Source organism: Phyllobates terribilis, unplaced genomic scaffold, assembly GCF_046119375.1.
Source record: "Phyllobates terribilis strain yellow unplaced genomic scaffold, ASM4611937v1 Scaffold_1__5_contigs__length_1240528914, whole genome shotgun sequence".
NCBI lineage: Eukaryota > Metazoa > Chordata > Amphibia > Anura > Dendrobatidae > Phyllobates > Phyllobates terribilis.
Window position 1 is genome coordinate 586211276 of NW_027362761.1, and position 18614 is coordinate 586229889.

General features: G+C 46.2%; 1 protein-coding gene across 1 annotated transcript in view; it reads right to left on the reverse strand.

Annotated features, from left to right (window-relative positions):
• LIFR (LIF receptor subunit alpha) overlaps positions 1–17290 on the reverse strand; it is a 51828-nt gene extending 34538 nt beyond the window's left edge. The window contains 1 exon segment of the mRNA XM_073681860.1: positions 17155–17290. The gene's annotated coding sequence lies outside the window, so the exon portion shown is untranslated.
• Positions 17291–18614: the final 1324 nt, after the last annotated feature.

Genomic DNA, 18614 nt, shown 5'->3' on the forward strand with positions numbered 1-18614 from the left:
GTGGACTCACCCTAGATCACCATAGAACCTTATGATAAGTGGAGATGTGTCCACTTAAATTGCAGGGGTGGGTCAGGGTCGTGTAGACATAATGCAAAATCTAAAAATTGCAGGGGTGCAGCGGACACCTGATGGAGGAATACATCAGCCATAAAGGGAAGCAACAGATCACAAACGCAAGAGACCTCCGTTTTGCAATCCTCCATCCTCATCGTGCAGCGGAGCTCACACACAGCAGCCCTTTTCTTTTCTTTTTTATCTCTTTTGCTGTAATACCTTTGGGACAAGGTTGTCCTTCAAGTTGTCAATAGGAATCCCAAATTTTTTGCCCCAAAACGCAAGCAATAAAAAGGTCTTGCAATATTAGTAAAAATAAACACAAGCATTCCTGCAAACTTCTGGATCCCAAACCCCCCCCCCCCCCCCCCACAGAGGATCGTTACGGGGGGCTGTCCACCACCATAAAAAGAGCAGTATCCCCCAAACCGGACAGAACGCCCATTGATAAGAAGGGGTGACATGAGCTTCCTCCGCTTACAATGGCCATTCTTGTTCCGCTGCTTTTCCTGAAGTCCCGGAGCACAAACTTACAGGAGCCATTCACATCATCTCTGCTCCTGCTGGTTATTAACCACTTAAGGACGAGCCTTTCCTAAACGCATGCCAGATCGCCATGAATGGCTGCACCTCAAGGGTTAACTGGCTGGGATCAGCAGTGCAGGGCATCAAGTCTGATGTATTATCTGGGGGCGGTGGGACCCCCCAATGATCAGATACTTTCAGGGTAGGTACATAGAGGAAGATAAGGGGCTGCCGGATGCGGTTTCTTTTTTGGAAAAAAAAACAAACATATTTTTAGTGAAATTTAACCCCTGTCCAGTGCATTTCTCCTTGAGGCTGCGGCATTGGTAAAATGGCCATCAGATCCCGCCGAAAATATAAGTCAACGTGTAGCTATTGTTTCACACACATATTAGGATGCACAATCATAGGCAGAAGCCCCAGTAACCAATGTATACGAGATATTATCCACTATTGTCTGTAACTAATCCTTGTTACCAAGGGCAACACGCGGATAGTAGAGGATTCAATGTTCCCTGTCACCAAGGGCAACCAACAGAGAGAAGATACAAGAAAACAGGATAGAATGTCTGTTACCAAGGGCAACCAGCAGAGAGAAGATACAAGAGAACAGGATAGAATGTCTGTTACCAAGGGCAACCAGCAGAGAGAAGATACAAGAGAACAGGATAGAATGTCTGTTACCAAGGGCAACCAGCAGAGAGAAGATACAAGAGAACAGGATAGAATGTCTGTTACCAAGGGCAACCAGCAGAGAGAAGATACAAGAGAACAGGATAGAATGTCTGTTACCAAGGGCAACCAGCAGAGAGAAGATACAAGAGAACAGGATAAAATGTCTGTTACCAAGGGCAACCAGCAGAGTGGATACAATGTTGTCTATTATCAAGAGCAACCTGCAGAAATTTAAAGCATTTATGTATACAAGAGATATATAGCAATAGTTTAAAAAAAGTTAGCTTGTATACATCAGCTAGAAATAATGGGATCCTTCATCTCTTGCTTCTCTTTATGTGACTGGAGCATGGAGGCCTGGTTAAAGGGGCGGCGTGATCCTGGCAAGATCTTCACTGCAGACCAGTGAGTGGAAGGTTTATGAAGCAGCAAGAAGCCGCCCAGGAGGAGGCAGCGCCTCCATTATCGGAGGATTATTATTAGAACTTTAGTTTGAGCCAATTCATTATTTATGTTTTTGTTGTTGTTTTTTTTTAACTAGTTACAATCTTGTCATCTGTATCACCCTATTCTAGATGTAACACTAATTATTGATGGAGCTAGGAGGTATTTTTTCTACGATTTTGAAAGGCTAGAGAAAAAAAATCAGGAGCATTTTGCGGATTCCAGTGTTTTTTTTTTTTTTCTTTGGTCACATTGCTTTTTTTTCGGTGTATACAGCATGCTATAAAGCAAAACACACAGCAACAACGGGCTCCGAACTAAAACGCAAGACAAAAATAAAGCTTTAAAAAAAAAAAGAAAAAGAAAAAAAAAAGTGCTTTATTTTTTTCACAATAACGATGCTTTAGACGAGCCTAATAATAAGGCTATGCTTTAAAAACTACTTGGAAACCTCTTCCTATTCATTTCTATGGGAAATACACTTCATTGTTTGTATGATTTTTTTTTATTTTTTTTTAATTGTTTCTGAAAAGGTTTAAGAAAAAAAATAAAACACTTCTGGTAGAAAAAAAAGTAAAAGTGAATGTCACTACTTTGTAGAGGATCCTGAAAGAAACTTCTCCAAACTAGGAACTATCTAAAGAGAAGAGGATCATTTTACACAACCCCGGTCCAGGTCCGTACTTTCTAGCGCTCATCTATGGTCCCATCAAAAGACTGCAAAAATTATGCAGGAAAGAAACTCTTCAGGGGAAAAAAAAAAAAAACCTCTCCTGAAAAAGCCTCAACTTGCGAAACACTTTTTCCAAACGTTTAAAAAAAAAAACTAGGAGGTAAAACCATGGGAGACCCAAATCATTACCGTCCGGACTGGAGATTCGGCCATTATGGGTAATTTCTCTCCTTGTCCCCAAAAATAAGGGCTGCGATAATATCAGAGATGGATCCGGTCAGTAGTGAAGTCCTGATACAGAATCTCCGTGATGAATGATGCACAGTGTCGGGTGCGAGTGGCTCATCTCTGGCTTTCATCAGGACTATATTTAGCTACGGGGTCGTCTCTCGCACCATCCATGTGTTAGGACTCTCGGGCTCGTCACTATCAAATGTTCTTCATGGACAGAAGTTATTCCTGGAAAGGTTCAAGAAACGTCACCCCGAATAAATTACGGGGGGAGGAAAACTTCAATTAGCCGTGGAGAAGGGCATCATCATTGCACGTAGTTTACTGGAGGACGTTCCTTTGGGGGCTGACAGGTTCCCTTTAAATGGCGTACTTTGCACCAAGTTTTGGCACATGGAAAAGCACTTCAGACTGCAACCCTTGGAGAGGCCACACCACCTTGTACAACATTTCAGAAAGTGTCTAAATACTTTGTGCAAGGCATGTAGGACTTTTTTTTTTTGCACGAGATATATTATGTAACAGCACAATTTTGCCGTACACAAATCCCAGCTTTTCACACGTATCTTTGTGAATTGCAAGTAAAAAAGTTGCAACGGACAAGGATGCATGTAAAAAGTCTGAGAGAGCCCTAAAGGGCAGGTACAGGAGTGCAGCAGGAAATGTTATTGCTTCCTTGTGTTGCTATTTTATTATTATGTCAAGAGGGGGCACTGTCAAGAGCCTCTATGTCTCGGTACAGACCTATAAAGCCTCGGGCACTGCAGTACACCTGCAGTCAGATAAGTGTTTTTCTAATCCTAGGGCTGGATTCACAGTTACATTGCTCAGTACTGCTGTATAATGTCCTTCTTGATGCTGACGCTTTTTAGTAAATCTTTGTCTCACTCCAGTGCTGGATTCACAGGAACACTGCATGGTACTGCTGTAAGATGATCTGTCTAAAATACTAGAATGCAGCATTATTAGACAGAACATCTTACATCAGTACCATGCAGTGTTGCTGTGAATCCAGCACAGAGATGAGAAACACTATAATGCAGCAGTATCAGACAGAACATCTTACATCAGTACCATGCAGCGTTGCTGTGAATCCACCACAAAGGTGATATAAAGACAAGAATGCAGCAGTATATCTCATCTCTGTGCTGGATTCACAGCAACACTGTATAGTACTGATGTAAGATGTTCTGTCTAATACTGCTGCATTCTAGTGTTTAGCTCACCTCTGTGCTGGATTCACAGCTACAGTTCTCAATACCTCTGTATAAAGATCAGTAGGATTATGCTGCTTTCCAATAAGTGTTTCTCATCTTTGTGCTGGTTTGATGTTTATGTTCTATTGCCCTCCATGCACAAGGAAGTTTATCTCTTTATTTCTTATGTAATTGCATTATTTTGCCGTATACATACTAAACTTTTCACTTTTTTTTTTTTTTTTTTTTTAACACGTATTCTTATGTATTGCAAGTAAAAAAGTTACAATGTAATATATAAAAATGTTAAAAAACACAAGAATACAACTCGATTTTTTCCATGTATTCCTAATAGGCAGCTAGATATGGCCGTCATAGGGGCCCTTCTGAGGCCCCCGGGGGCTGTTTTCACCCCCCCAGCCATCGCATTCACCTTGTGTAGATGGGCACGGCTCTGGGTGGTGCAGCCGCACACACATACACTACAATGGACGCCCATGGAGGATTTTAGATAAAACGTTTGGCACACTCAGCACATTTAGCAGAGCTGATCCAGCGGCTACAGAGCTGACGGCAGAGCGAGCCGGGTGACCAGCTCCTAACAGGACGGATACACGAGGCCAACAACGCGGGAGAGCTGGCGACACAATGTCACCCACAGCAGTCACTAAATCTGCAGGGTCCCAGCATTTAATATATCATCACCCTGAACCGCCGCCGCTCTGATGGGAGTACAGGAGGGTGGTAGCTTTCTAAAGATGTCCGTCAAAGAACATGGGTCCTGGAGCATAAAGGAAAAAAAAGGTGTAAAGAGTCAAGGGGGAGGGCAGAAAAAAGGAGCATTGCTTGACTCCAGGGCAGAATGGCTCCGCCCCCATGACTCTTCACAGGTAGTGCCAGCTACTTAGAACTATGATTTTCTCTTTACTCCAAGGCCAACTTCAGGGACACATATGTGGAAAGCCATTACCGTCCCATATAACAGAATGCTGATGGTTCTCAAGGTTCACCAAGTCCTAGAAGGGCAGATGGAAAAAGGTTGACTTCTTGAGACTATATCCAGGGTATTATGGGCCCCATCAATGAGCCATTTTAGTTTTATTGCACCATTTACAAATAATCTCGGTCGTTTTATGTACACAGCTCCCTTACAGACTTACTGGTTTCCATAGTAATAAACTACAAAAAAAACTTTCTAATCCTGCAAACTCTTTGCTTTCTCTCTGAAGAGCCAATTTGCATATCTAAATTTCCCAGAGGAGCATGCATAGCTTATAAGTCTCCTCACTCTGACATGCCAGGCTTGTCACTCTCCACAAGGAGAAACCTTACCCCTTAGATGTTACTCTGTCCCCAAAATCTGCAGCAATTCAAAGCTCAGCGCAATCGCACGGCAGCGTCCAATAAAGTGAAAAATTCTCACAATTTCTATAAGGAAATAAATCAGATAAACATCTGTGCAATTAAACACTTTTTGTCTGTGCACACGTTGCAGTTTTGCTGCGTTTTTTTTTTTTTTGTACAGATTCTGTCATAAGACCTGAAGGGTTTCCTGATTTCAGCAAAGTGAGATTCCTGAAGCTTCATGCTAACGTTGCTTATATTTTCCTTGCAAATTTATAATCAGTAGTGTCAATTCTTTCAGCGTTTTTGCTGCAGATTTTACCCGTATTAGTGAGCGGGGAAAAATCTGAATCAAAAACTTATGTAAAAAAAGCAGCAAAAAGGCGGATATTTTAAGCAGCATTTTTCCTATCAATAGATGCAAAAACTTGTGCTGCAAATACTGAATGTGTGCACGTACCCTTAATCTATGTCACACAACCCGGTACCAGGAAGAAGAGGAGGGCGAAGTAACGGGTCTGAGAAAGGATCCGTAAACAGCAACCAGGGCTACAAGAATCCAAAACCACACAAAGGTGCCAGGGCTGCGGGCAGAGACCGGCAGAGGAAGAAGGAAAACTTCATCACTAAACACACCAAAATCCGGACACACTATGAGGGCAGATACAGGAGAGGCGCCATCAGCTGTGCACACATAGCGCCACCTTAAGGCCGTGTTACCATGTAGTGCAAACAATGTTATTTTCCGCTGCATTTTTTTTTTAAACTACCCAAGCAAAGAGGATGTGCTTTCATAAAAGACACCAAAAAAACCCCAATGTAAATAAGAGAAGATCCCATTTTTTCTGCACCATAAGGGCAGAGTCAGACGGATGTATAACTCAGACGAGGATCGCAACACAATGCATGGACTCCCGCCTCGAGTGTGACAGCAGCATTTCTATGTCCGAGCACTGCGTTGCGATTCTCATCCAACTCAACAATTAAAAAGCAGCAGAAAAAAAAAATGCTCCTTTTATGCTAAAGCGCAATACCACACACAGTCATTAGGTAACTGTGGCACAGTTCGGGAAAGAAAGGGAAAAAAAAAAGCTTCTTTTTTTTTTTTTTTTTTTTGATCTTTTAGAAGCCATTTAGCACAATCCACAAAAAGCAATAAAAGTTGTTTACAACCAAGTAATGACATTGAGGAGCTGATTAAAGAAAGACCTGCTACGTCACGCGTCCGCCGCTGCCGGAGACGATGCAGAGGGGCCACCGGCCGACACCCACCGCACACTGGCTAATCAGTGACGGCATTCATTACCGGGAAAGGATTAATCAGTAAAGAATGTTACAGATTTATACGGTCACAGTCGCAGCAATATATATTAGCTGATATAAATCACGTGCGGACGAGGCATTTTATTGTTATAACCATCGACTGTCTATTCTTAGACATCCCGGACTGATACATTGTAACAATCCAGCAGAGATCTGTGCAGCTGCTGCTGATGTGTTTCGCTCACAGAGCATTGTCTGCACTAGATACATTGTAACAATCCAGCAGAGATCTGTGCAGCTGCTGCGTTTGGCTCACAGAGCATTGTCTGCACTGGATACATTGTAACAATCCAGCAGAGGTCTGTGCAGCTGCTGCTGATGTGTTTCGCTCACAGAGCATTGTCTGCACTAGATACATTGTAACAATCCAGCAGAGATCTGTGCAGCTGCTGCTGATGTGTTTCGCTCACAGAGCATTGTCTGCACTGGATACATTGTAACAATCCAGCAGAGATCTGTGCAGCTGCTGCTGATGTGTTTAGCTCACAGAGCATTGTCTGCACTGGATACATTGTAACAATCCAGCAGAGATCTGTGCAGCTGCCGCTGATGTGTTTAGCTCACAGAGCATTGTCTGCACTGGATACATTGTAACAATCCAGCAGAGATCTGTGCGGCTGCTGCTGATGTGTTTAGCTCACAGAGCATTGTCTACACTGGATACATTGTATCAACCGCCATTGACTTGCATTGGAACGCATGGATTCCGCATCACTGCATCTGTACATGCAGAATCCATGCGGTTCAATGTGCGGATGGTACCCGGGTTTGGAGAAGAGGAGACTCTCCTCCGGACCCGGGTACCATAGAACATGTAAAAAAAAGAATAAAATAAAAAATAAACATTATACTTACCTTCTGATGACCCCCGAAGTCTTTATTCGATGCGTCTCGGCTTGCCAGCAGCTTGCGGTACACTAAAGGACCTGCCGGTCACGTGACCCGTCACATGACTAAATGACGTCAACGCAGGTCCTTTAGTGTACCGCAAGCTGCTGGCAAGCCGAGACGCATCGAATAAAGACTCCGGGGGTCATCAGAAGGTAAGTATAATGTTTATTTTTTACCATTCTTTTACGGTCACACTATATAAATCTGTGCCAGTTGCATGGATTTATATAGTGTGACCAAGTTGTCAAGCACTTTCCAAGTGATGCTAAAATCGCTTGGAAAGCACTAGTCAACCCGCATGCGGAAATGCAAGTGAAGAACACTTCACATCCGCTTGTCCCTGGCAGGAAAACGCATGTACAATATGAAGGTACAATCCGCATGCGTTTTTTCTGCCAGGGAGATGCAGAAACGCTCAGGAAAAAATCCAGAGCATTTCCGCATCGTGGGCACATAGCCTAAATGGGATTTAGATGCATAGAACATCAGCAGCAGCTGGACTGATTTCTCTGCTGGATTGTTACAATGTATCAGTCTGGAGTGCTGGATGTTTGGCTCACAGAGCATTGTATGCACTGTATACATTGTATCAGCTGAGAGCCGGGATTAGGGATGTTAAGGAAGTTCTGAAGCTCCGAAGTTCTCAGCAAGCAATGGAGAAAGCATATTAGAAAACTGAATTAGGAAGAAATCTGTCTGAATGATGAGTGAGGTTTCTGTCTGACCGGGCGGCCAGCGAGCTGTATGGCATTTATTAAAAGGAATCTATTACTAGTTTTTAATCAAAGCTGCACCAAGCAGTAAAGTAAGTGACAAATTGCTGGAATCAGGGTCTCTGCCCCTACATCATGCTGCTCAGATTTCCACACATCTGTCGTAATTAAATATTCAACCGCTCCACCAGCCGGAGGCAGCGCCCTCGCGTTCTTAAACATAAAGCGTTCTGCAATCCGCCTCCTTCTATGACCTTCTCCGGAGACCTGAATGTTTTAGTTCTGTCCCTTCACATTCTGTTCTTCTTATCTCCGTATAGAAGGTCAAAAGCTGGAAAATATCATTATACCACGACAAATCAAGGGAAATACTCCAAACTTCCGCAGGAAACAAAAGGAAAGGCTGCTAAGAAAAAAAAAAAAGAAAGAAGAACAGTATAACTGAAAGAGAGCAGATAGATATATATATATATATATATATATATATATATATATATATATATATATATATATATATATATATATATATATATATATATATATATATATATATATATATATATAAAAAAAATCTATACAAAAACAGACAATTCAGTTAAAAAAAAAATAAATAAAAAAAAAAGATTTTCCTTACCAGAAAATATCAGTTTTCTGGGGTAAAAGATCTCCGCAGATTGCCATCCCTTTAACCCCTTCTCACCCCCTGCCGGACATGTACTTCAGGGTCAGGGTGCTCATGTATGGAATAGGCTCAGGGGCGGCGTCTGCTCCATACAGAGCAGATGACGGCTGTATTATACAACCGGCATCTGCCTATCGCAGGTTAAAGTCCCCCTAAGGGACTAAAAAATAAAAGAAATTAAAAAAAATTATATATCAATTGCCCTTTTTGCTGCATTATACAGAGCATGAGATTTTCAGAAACCTGGCGCACACGCTAAGAATAAATATCTACAACGTAAGTTACCAAAAACTGAGTGTTTGAGATCCGCCGCATGTCAATTTGCAGATGTCAGTGCAAGTTTCACGCTTTGCAAAGATATCTGCAGCGGTTATCAATACTGGACGCCCGCAGTAAATTGGCTCGGTGGGTACGTGCCGTCGGGACATGCTCCCCTGTAAGATTATCAACTGCTGCATTTTTCACACTGATTTTTTTGGGAAAAAAAACTGCTTCCATTTAACAGTTCAAGCGAAGGATATGATTTCCTGAGTATTTATACCCACTGAGGGGTTAAAGATGTTGAGGAAAGGAATGTTTTTAGTGCATTTTTCCCCTATAAATTTTTTTTTAAAAAAATACCATAATTTTTTATGCATCTTTAGAACAAAATTGAAGCATTTATGTAGTAAAAAAAAACAACAACTCACATCTACACCAAAAACTCAGGATTATTATTATTAAGAGCATAAAAAATGCAATCAGAGCAGATTGCTATTGCCAGTGTATATTTTGGTGCAGTCACCCGCAGTACAAAAAAAAAAAAAAAAGTATTTCTACAAGTGTGAATTTGGCCTAATAATCCAATATTTATTTTCAGCACAGAATTGCAATAAAACGTGGAATTTCACAAGACTAGAAGCAGAAGACTCGGCAGAGATAAGAGAAGATTGTTTTAATCAACATCGGGAAAGTTTGTATGAAGGTGTCACGTTGTACATTCCTTCAGGATGAATTTTATATATTAGAATCCAGAACATAGAAATCAGGTGCTGGATTAAAGGAATAAATTAAGCTCTGCTACATCTGCCCGGAGAAAACGGATTTTCTAACACAAAGCAATTGGTTTGTTCATCAGAGATAACAAAAAAAACTGCCAGATCCGCAATAATTTATTACTTTACAACTACAACCATTTCTTCACCTGCGTCAGAGATTTCAATGAGAGATAATACAGTCATGGCCAAAAGTATTCGGAATGAGACAAATAGTAATTTTTCCAAAGTTTACTGCTTCGTTTTTTGTAATGGCAATTTGCATATACTCCTGACTGTCAAAGAGTGATCAGCTTAACAGCAATTACTGTACTTGCAAAGTCAATATTTGCCCAGAAAATGAACTTTAACCCCCAAAACACATTTCAACATCATTGCAGTCCTGCCTTAAAAGGAGCAGCTAACATCATTTTAGTGATTGATCCATTAACACAGGTGTGGGTGTTGAGCACAGGGCTGGCGATCAGTCATGATTAAGTAAGAATGACATCACTGGACACTTTAAAAGGAGGCTGGTTCTTGGTATCATTGTTTCTCTTCAGTTAACCATGGTTATCTCTAAAGAAACACGTGCAGCCATCATTGCACTGCACAAAAATGGCCTAACAGGGAAGAGTATCGCAGCTACAAAGATTGCACCTCAGTCGACAATCTATTGCATCATCAAGAACTTCAAGGAGAGAGCTTCCATTGTTGTCAAAAAGGCTCCAGGGCGCCCAAGAAAGACCAGCAAGCGCCAGGACCGTATCTTAAAACTGTTTCAGCTGCGGGATCGGACTACCAGCAGTGCCTAGCTTGCTCAGGAATGGCAGCAGGCTGGTGTGAGTGCTTCTGCACGCACTGTGAGGCGGAGACTCTTTGAGCAAGGGCTGGTTTCAAGGAGGGCAGCAAAGAAGCCACTTCTCTCCAGAAAAAACATCAGGGACCGACTGATATTCTGCAAAAGGTACAGGGAGTGGACTGCTGAGGACTGGGGCAAAGTCATTTTCTCTGATGAATCCCCTTTTCGATTGTTTGGGACATCTGGAAAACAGCTTATTCGGAGAAGAAGAGGTGAGCGCTACCACCAGTCTTGTCTCATGCCAACTGTAAAGCATCCTGAAACCATTCATGTGTGGGGTTGCTTCTCAGCCAAGGGAATCGGCTCACTCACAGTCTTGCCTAAAAACACAGCCATGAATAAAGAATGGTACCAGAATGTCCTCCAAGAGCAACTTCTCCCAACCATCCAAGAGCAGTTTGGCACCCAACAATGCCTTTTCCAGCATGATGGAGCACCTTGCCATAAAGCAAAGGTGATAACTAAATGGCTCATGGAACAAAACAGAGATTTTGGGTCCATGGCCTGGAAACTCCCCAGATCTTAATCCCATTGAGAACTTGTGGTCAATCATCAAGAGACGGGTGGACAAACAAAAACCAACAAATTCTGGCAAAATGCAAGCATTGATTATGCAAGAATGGACTGCTATCAGTCAGGATTTGGTCCAAAAGTTGATTGAGAGCATGCCAGGGAGAATTACAGAGGTCTTGAAGAAGAAGGGGCAACACTGCAAATATTGACTTGCTGCATTAACTCATTCTAACTGTCAATATAACCTATTGGTACTCATAATATGATTGCAATTATATTTCTGTATGTGATATAAACATCAGACAAACACTAATAAAAACCAGAGGCCAGCAGATCATGTGAAAATATAATTCTGGTGTCATTCTCAAAACTTTTGGCCATGACTGTACATACGGGGAAAATAGATGGAATTTATAAATAATGAGAAGTGGATACTATGTATCCAGTGCAGACAATGCTCTGTGAGCAAAACACATCAGCAGCAGCTGCACAGATCTCTGCTGGATTGTTACAATGTATCCAGTGCAGACAATGCTCTGTGAGCTAAACACATCAGCAGCAGCTGCACAGATCTCTGCTGGATTGTTACAATGTATCCAGTGTAGACAATGCTCTGTGAGCTAAACACATCAGCAGCAGCTGCACAGATCTCTGCTGGATTGTTACAATGTATCCAGTGCAGACAATGCTCTGTGAGCTAAACACATCAGCAGCAGCTGCACAGATCTCTGCTGGATTGTTACAATGTATCCAGTGTAGACAATGCTCTGTGAGCCAAACACATCAGCAGCAGCTGCACAGATCTCTGCTGGATTGTTACAATGTATCCAGTGCAGACAATGCTCTGTGAGCCAAACACATCAGCAGCAGCTGCACAGATCTCTGCTGGATTGTTACAATGTATCCAGTGTAGACAATGCTCTGTGAGCTAAACACATCAGCAGCAGCTGCGCAGATCTCTGCTGGATTGTTACAATGTATCCAGTGCAGAAAATGCTCTGTGAGCTAAACACATCAGCACCAGCTGCGCAGATCTCTGCTGGATTGTTACAATGTATCCAGTGTAGACAATGCTCTGTGAGCTAAACACATCAGCAGCAGCTGCACAGATCTCTGCCGGATTGTTACAATGTATCCAGTGCAGACAGTGCTCTGTGAGCGAAACACATCAGCAGCAGCTGCACAGATCTCTACTGGATTGTTACAATGTATCCAGTGCAGACAATGCTGTGTGAGCGAAACACATCAGCAGCCGCACAGATCTCTGCCGGATTGTTACAATGTATCCAGTGTAGACAATGCTGTGTGAGCCAAACACATCAGCAGCAGCTGCACAGATCGCTGCTGGATTGTTACAATGTATCCAGTGCAGACAATGCTCTGTGAGCGAAACACATCAGCAGCAGCTGCACAGATCGCTGCTGGATTGTTACTATGTATCCAGTGCAGACAATGCTCTGTGAGCGAAACACATCAGCAGCAGCTGCACAGATCTCTGCTGGATTGTTACAATGTATCCAGTGTAGTCAATGCTCTGTGAGCCAAGCACATCAGCAGCAGCTGCACAGATCTCTGCTGGATTGTTACAATGTATCCAGTGTAGACAATGCTCTGTGAGCAAAACACATCAGCAGCAGCTGCACAGATCTCTGCTGGATTGTTACAATGTATCCAGTGTAGACAATGCTCTGTGAGCTAAACATCAGCAGCAGCTGTACAGATCTCTGCTGGATCGTTACAATGTATCAGTCTGGAGTCACAGACCATTGTCTGCACTGGATACATTGTATCATCTTTGCCATTCAACATGAGATTTCACAAGAAGAAGATGGAGCAGAGATCAGAGACGATTGACCAAGTCTACAGCAGGAGAAGCCGTCAGTCGGCCCCAATGCAGAGAATTGTCTTGTGAGATTTGTTGCAGTTTATTTGCAGCCAGTGCCTTAGAAACTTTGCTCAAAAAGGGAAAAAAAAAAAGTTATTGGACTCAATTCACTGAGGTGTTTTCACTAGTTTTTTTGGGAGTAAAACAATCTGAAACTTTGCAACATTTTTGCAGAACAAACAGTTTTTAATTTAAAAAAATGGAGCAATCAGCAAAGTAAGTGACACATGAATGGAATCAGGGTCTCTGCCCTGATCATGCTGCTTTCAGATGGGGAAGCAAAAATATGGTGATAGATTCCCTATAAGCGCATATAGTTGCAGGGGTGGGGTATGGGACATTTTTTTTCTGGCGGACGCAAGGTTACGTCAGGCTTGGTGGGGGGGGACCTGGCGCACATTTTCAACAATTTTTTTTGAAGTTGCAAATGATAAATTAGGCAAAAACATTTGGGAAACCTAAAATTCTCCCAAAGCAGCTATCCTACAAAACAAAAAAAAAATAAAAAAATCAGAACACAAAATATATGTGGAAAAAAAATTCAGATGAAAAAGACAAAAAACTCCCAAAAAAGGCACACAGGAGTCGGACCCTAAATGTTCTGTTTCATAAGGGCATTCTGGGAGCCAATGCTACAGTGTTTTATGCCTTTTAGTGCGTTTTCACAAAAATCTATTTTTGATGCAGTATTTTTTTTTTTTTTTTTTTTTTAGAGCAAGAAAATGTATCAAAAGCGTCAGCAGAAATATTGCCAAAAGGTTTTGAGAGATGGCATCGCTACGTCTCCCTCAGACATCCACAAGTCACATACACATACCCATTATAATCTACGGCGCTGTTCACATCTCAGTGTTTTTTCTTTGTGGACAGAGGGGCCTGGAAGAAAATCACAGCAACGGGTCCATTTGTTTTTTAAAATCCAAATCACGGATCAAAATGATTCATACAAGTCCGTAAAAATCCCAGACAGCGCACGGACGGCATCAGTACACGTCTATATACAGTATATACCAGGTATATACACAGCATCTATAGGGAGGGGACGCCGCGTATTTCATTATGATTCATTCCTTTACACAACTTCATCCCCTCCGTCTACACCCAGAGACACCGCCGGCTCCGGAATCCGCGCTGACACATGGAGGAAACCTTCAATGGAAACATTCACTGGCAAATAGTATTTTCTAATTATAAAACACAGATGATTGTATCCACAGGAAAGACGGCAACAACGTCCAGAGCAGAAGCGGCTCCTCCAGGAGAATTCAAGATTCTCCAAGGATGTGAGGACGGAGCTCCGGCAGCGTCTGCAGACAGCACAGTCACCAGGGAGCTCTGGATGATCCTGGTGACGTCTCCTTGGTTATATGGGATATTTGGTGACGATGTAAAAAAAGAATCAGACGATCCCTCCTACACCTGCCGAAATCAGAGCAGACAACCCCTCTATATGCCACCACCTGCAGCCCCAGGAGCATTCAGGACCCCAAGGAAAGGTCCTGGTCACTGTGCTCCACCTGTGTGCTGGGCATTAGTCACAGCGCCACCATACAACAGGAGGGCACACCACCACACAACAGCAGGGTACGACGCTGCCACCATACAACAGGAGGGCACACTGCCACCGTGCAACAGCACAGAGGGGCACACCGCCACACAACAGCAGGGTACGACGCTGCCACCATACAACAGGAGGGCACACCACCACACAACAGCAGGGTACGACGCTGCCACCATACAACAGGAGGGCACACCACCACACAACAGCAGGGTACGACGCTGCCACCATACAACAGGAGGGCACACCACCACACAACAGCAGGGTACGACGCTGCCACCATACAACAGGAGGGTACGATGCTGCCACCATACAACAGGAGGGTACGATGCTGCCACCATACAACAGGAGGGCACACCGCCACCGTGCAACAGCACAGAGGGGCACACCGCCACACAACAGGAGGGTACGATGCTGCCACCATACAACAGGAGGGTACGATGCTGCCACCATACAACAGGAGGGTACGATGCTGCCACCATACAACAGGAGGGCACACCGCCACCGTGCCACAGCACAGAGGGGCACACCGCCACACAACAGCAGAGTACGACGCTGCCACCATACAACAGGAGGGCACACCGCCACACAACAAAGGTATATACATCAGAAAAGCAGAAACTAATACACAGAGAAGCCATCAGTGCAGAGAAATAGTCTCATCACACAACACCTCCATACACATTATATACAGCCGTGTAATAAACGCTACAGCCCCCCCCCCAGTGTGTAATAAACGCTACAGTCCCCCCCCAGTGTGTAATAAACGCTACAGTCCCCCCCCAGTGTGTAATAAACGCTACAGTCCCCCCCCAGTGTGTAATAAACGCTACAGCCCCCCCAGTGTGTAATAAACGCTACAGTCCCCCCCCAGGGTGTAATAAACGCTACAGCCCCCCCCCAGGGTGTAATAAACGCTACAGCCCCCCCCCCCCCCCAGGGTGTAATAAACGCTACAGCCCCCCCCCCCCAGTGTGTAATAAACGCTACAGTCCCCCCCCCCCCCCCAGGGTGTAATAAACGCTACAGTCCCCCCCCCAGGGTGTAATAAACGCTACAGTCCCCCCCCCCCAGGGTGTAATAAACGCTACAGTCCCCCCCCCGGGTGTAATAAACGCTACAGTCCCCCCCCAGGGTGTAATAAACGCTACAGTCCCCCCCCAGGGTGTAATAAACGCTACAGTCCCCCCCCAGGGTGTAATAAACGCTACAGTCCCCCCCCAGGGTGTAATAAACGCTACAGTCCCCCCCCAGGGTGTAATAAACGCTACAGTCCCCCCCCAGTGTGTAATAAACGCTACAGTCCCCCCCCAGGGTGTAATAAACGCTACAGTCCCCCCCCAGGGTGTAATAAACGCTACAGTCCCCCCCCAGTGTGTAATAAACGCTACAGTCCCCCCCCAGTGTGTAATAAACGCTACAGTCCCCCCCCAGTGTGTAATAAACGCTACAGTCCCCCCCAGTGTGTAATAAACGCTACAGTCCCCCCCCAGTGTGTAATAAACGCTACAGTCCCCCCCAGTGTGTAATAAACGCTACAGTCCCCCCCCAGTGTGTAATAAACGCTACAGTCCCCCCCAGTGTGTAATAAACGCTACAGCCCCCCCCAGTGTGTAATAAACGCTACAGCCCCCCCCAGTGTGTAATAAACGCTACAGCCCCCCCCAGTGTGTAATAAACGCTACAGCCCCCCCAGTGTGTAATAAACACTACAGACCCCCCAGTGTGTAATAAACACTACAGCCCCCCCCAGTGTGTAATAAACACTACAGCCCCCCCCAGTGTGTAATAAACACTACAGCCCCCCCCAGTGTGTAATAAACACTACAGCCCCCCCAGTGTGTAATAAACACTACAGCCCCCCCAGTGTGTAATAAACACTACAGCCCCCCCAGTGTGTAATAAACACTACAGCCCCCCCAAGTGTGTAATAAACACTACAGCCCCCCCAAGTGTGTAATAAACACTAGAGCCCCCCCAAGTGTGTAATAAACACTAGAGCCCCCCCAGTGTGTAATAAACACTAGAGCCCCCCCCAGTGTGTAATAAACACTAGAGCCCCCCCCAGTGTGTAATAAACACTAGAGCCCCCCCCAGTGTGTAATAAACACTAGAGCCCCCCCCAGTGTGTAATAAACACTAGAGCCCCCCACAGTGTGTAATAAACACTAGAGCCCCCCCCAGTGTGTAATAAACACTACAGCCCCCCCCAGTGTGTAATAAACACTACAGCCCCCCCAGTGTGTAATAAACACTACAGCCCCCCCCAGTGTGTAATAAACACCACAGCCCCCCCTCCATGTGATGCAGCAGTCCCATGTAGTGATGCAGCAGTCCCATGTAGTGATGCAGCAGTCCCATGTAGTGATGCAGCAGTCCCATGTAGTGATGCAGCAGTCCCATGTAGTGATGCAGCAGTCCCATGTAGTGATGCAGCAGTCCCATGCACAGGCTGCCTCCTCCATGCTGCCCTCCGTACACAATCACTGCAGCTCCGCGCCCCCGGCCTCCTCCTCCTGCAGCCCGGACCCCCCAATCCTCCACGACCCTTCCCCGGTCTCTGACTCACATAGCCGGGGTCCCGGGCTGTCCGCGGCCGCAGAGGACGAAGAAAGCTGGTGACGGACCGCCGCCCTCCGAGCACTGAGCATCCAGAGGCGTCACGTCTCCTACAGGACCGGCGCTGCCTCAGCCCGCCCCCTACTGCCCGGAGGAGGAGCTGCATGTGTGTGTACAAAGCGGAGCCCGCCCCCTACTGCCCGGAGGAGGAGCTGCATGTGTGTGTACAGAGCGGAGCCCGCCCCTACTGCCCGGAGGAGGAGCTGCATGTGTGTGTACAGAGCGGAGCCCGCCCCCTACTGCCCGGAGGAGGAGCTGTATGTGTGTGTACAGAGCGGAGCCCGCCCCCTACTGCCCGGAGGAGGAGCTGCATGTGTGTGTACAGAGCGGAGCCCGCCCCCTACTGCCCGGAGGAGGAGCTGCATGTGTGTGTACAGAGCGGAGCCCGCCCCCTACTGCCCCGAGGAGGAGCCGCATGTGTGTGTACAGAGCGGAGCCCGCCCCCTACTGCCCGGAGGAGGAGCTGCATGTGTGTGTACAGAGCGGAGCCCGCCCCCTACTGCCCGGAGGAGGAGCTGCATGTGTGTGTACAGAGCGGAGCCCGCTCCCTACTGTCCGGAGGAGGAGCTGCATGTGTGTGTACAGAGCGGAGCCCGCCCCCTACTGTCCGGAGGAGGAGCTGCATATGTGTGTGTACAGAGCGGAGGCCGCCCTCTACTGCCCGGAGGAGGAGCTGCATATGTGTGTGTACAGAGCGGAGCCCGCCCCCTACTGCCCGGAGGAGGAGCTGCATGTGTGTGTACAGAGCGGAGCCCGCCCCCTACTGCCCGGAGGAGGAGCTGCATGTGTGTGTACAGAGCGGAGCCCGCCCCCTACTGCCCGGAGGAGGAGCTGCATGTGTGTGTACAGAGCGGAGCCCGCCCCCTACTGCCCAGAGGAGGAGCTGCATGTGTGTGTACAGAGCGGAGCCCGCCCCCTACTGCCCGGAGGAGGAGCCGCATGTGTGTGTACAGAGCGGAGCCCGCCCCCTACTGCCCGGAGGAGGAGCTGCATGTGTGTGTACAGAGCGGAGCCCGCCCTCTACTGCCCGGAGGAGGAGCCGCATGTGTGTGTACAGAGCGGAGCCCGCCCCCTACTGCCCGGAGGAGGAGCCGCATGTGTGTGTACAGAGCGGAGCCCGCCCCCTACTGCCCGGAGGAGGAGCCGCATGTGTGTGTACAGAGCGGAGCCCGCCTCCTACTGCCCGGAGGAGGAGCCGCATGTGTGTGTACAGAGCGGAGCCCGCCCCCTACTGCCCGGAGGAGGAGCCGCATGTGTGTGTACAGAGCGGAGCCCGCCCCCTACTGCCCGGAGGAGGAGCTGCATGTGTGTGTACAGAGCGGAGCCCGCCCCCTACTGCCTGGAGGAGGAGCTGCATGTGTGTGTGTACAGAACGGAGCCAGCCCCCTACTGCCCGGAGGAGGAGCTGCA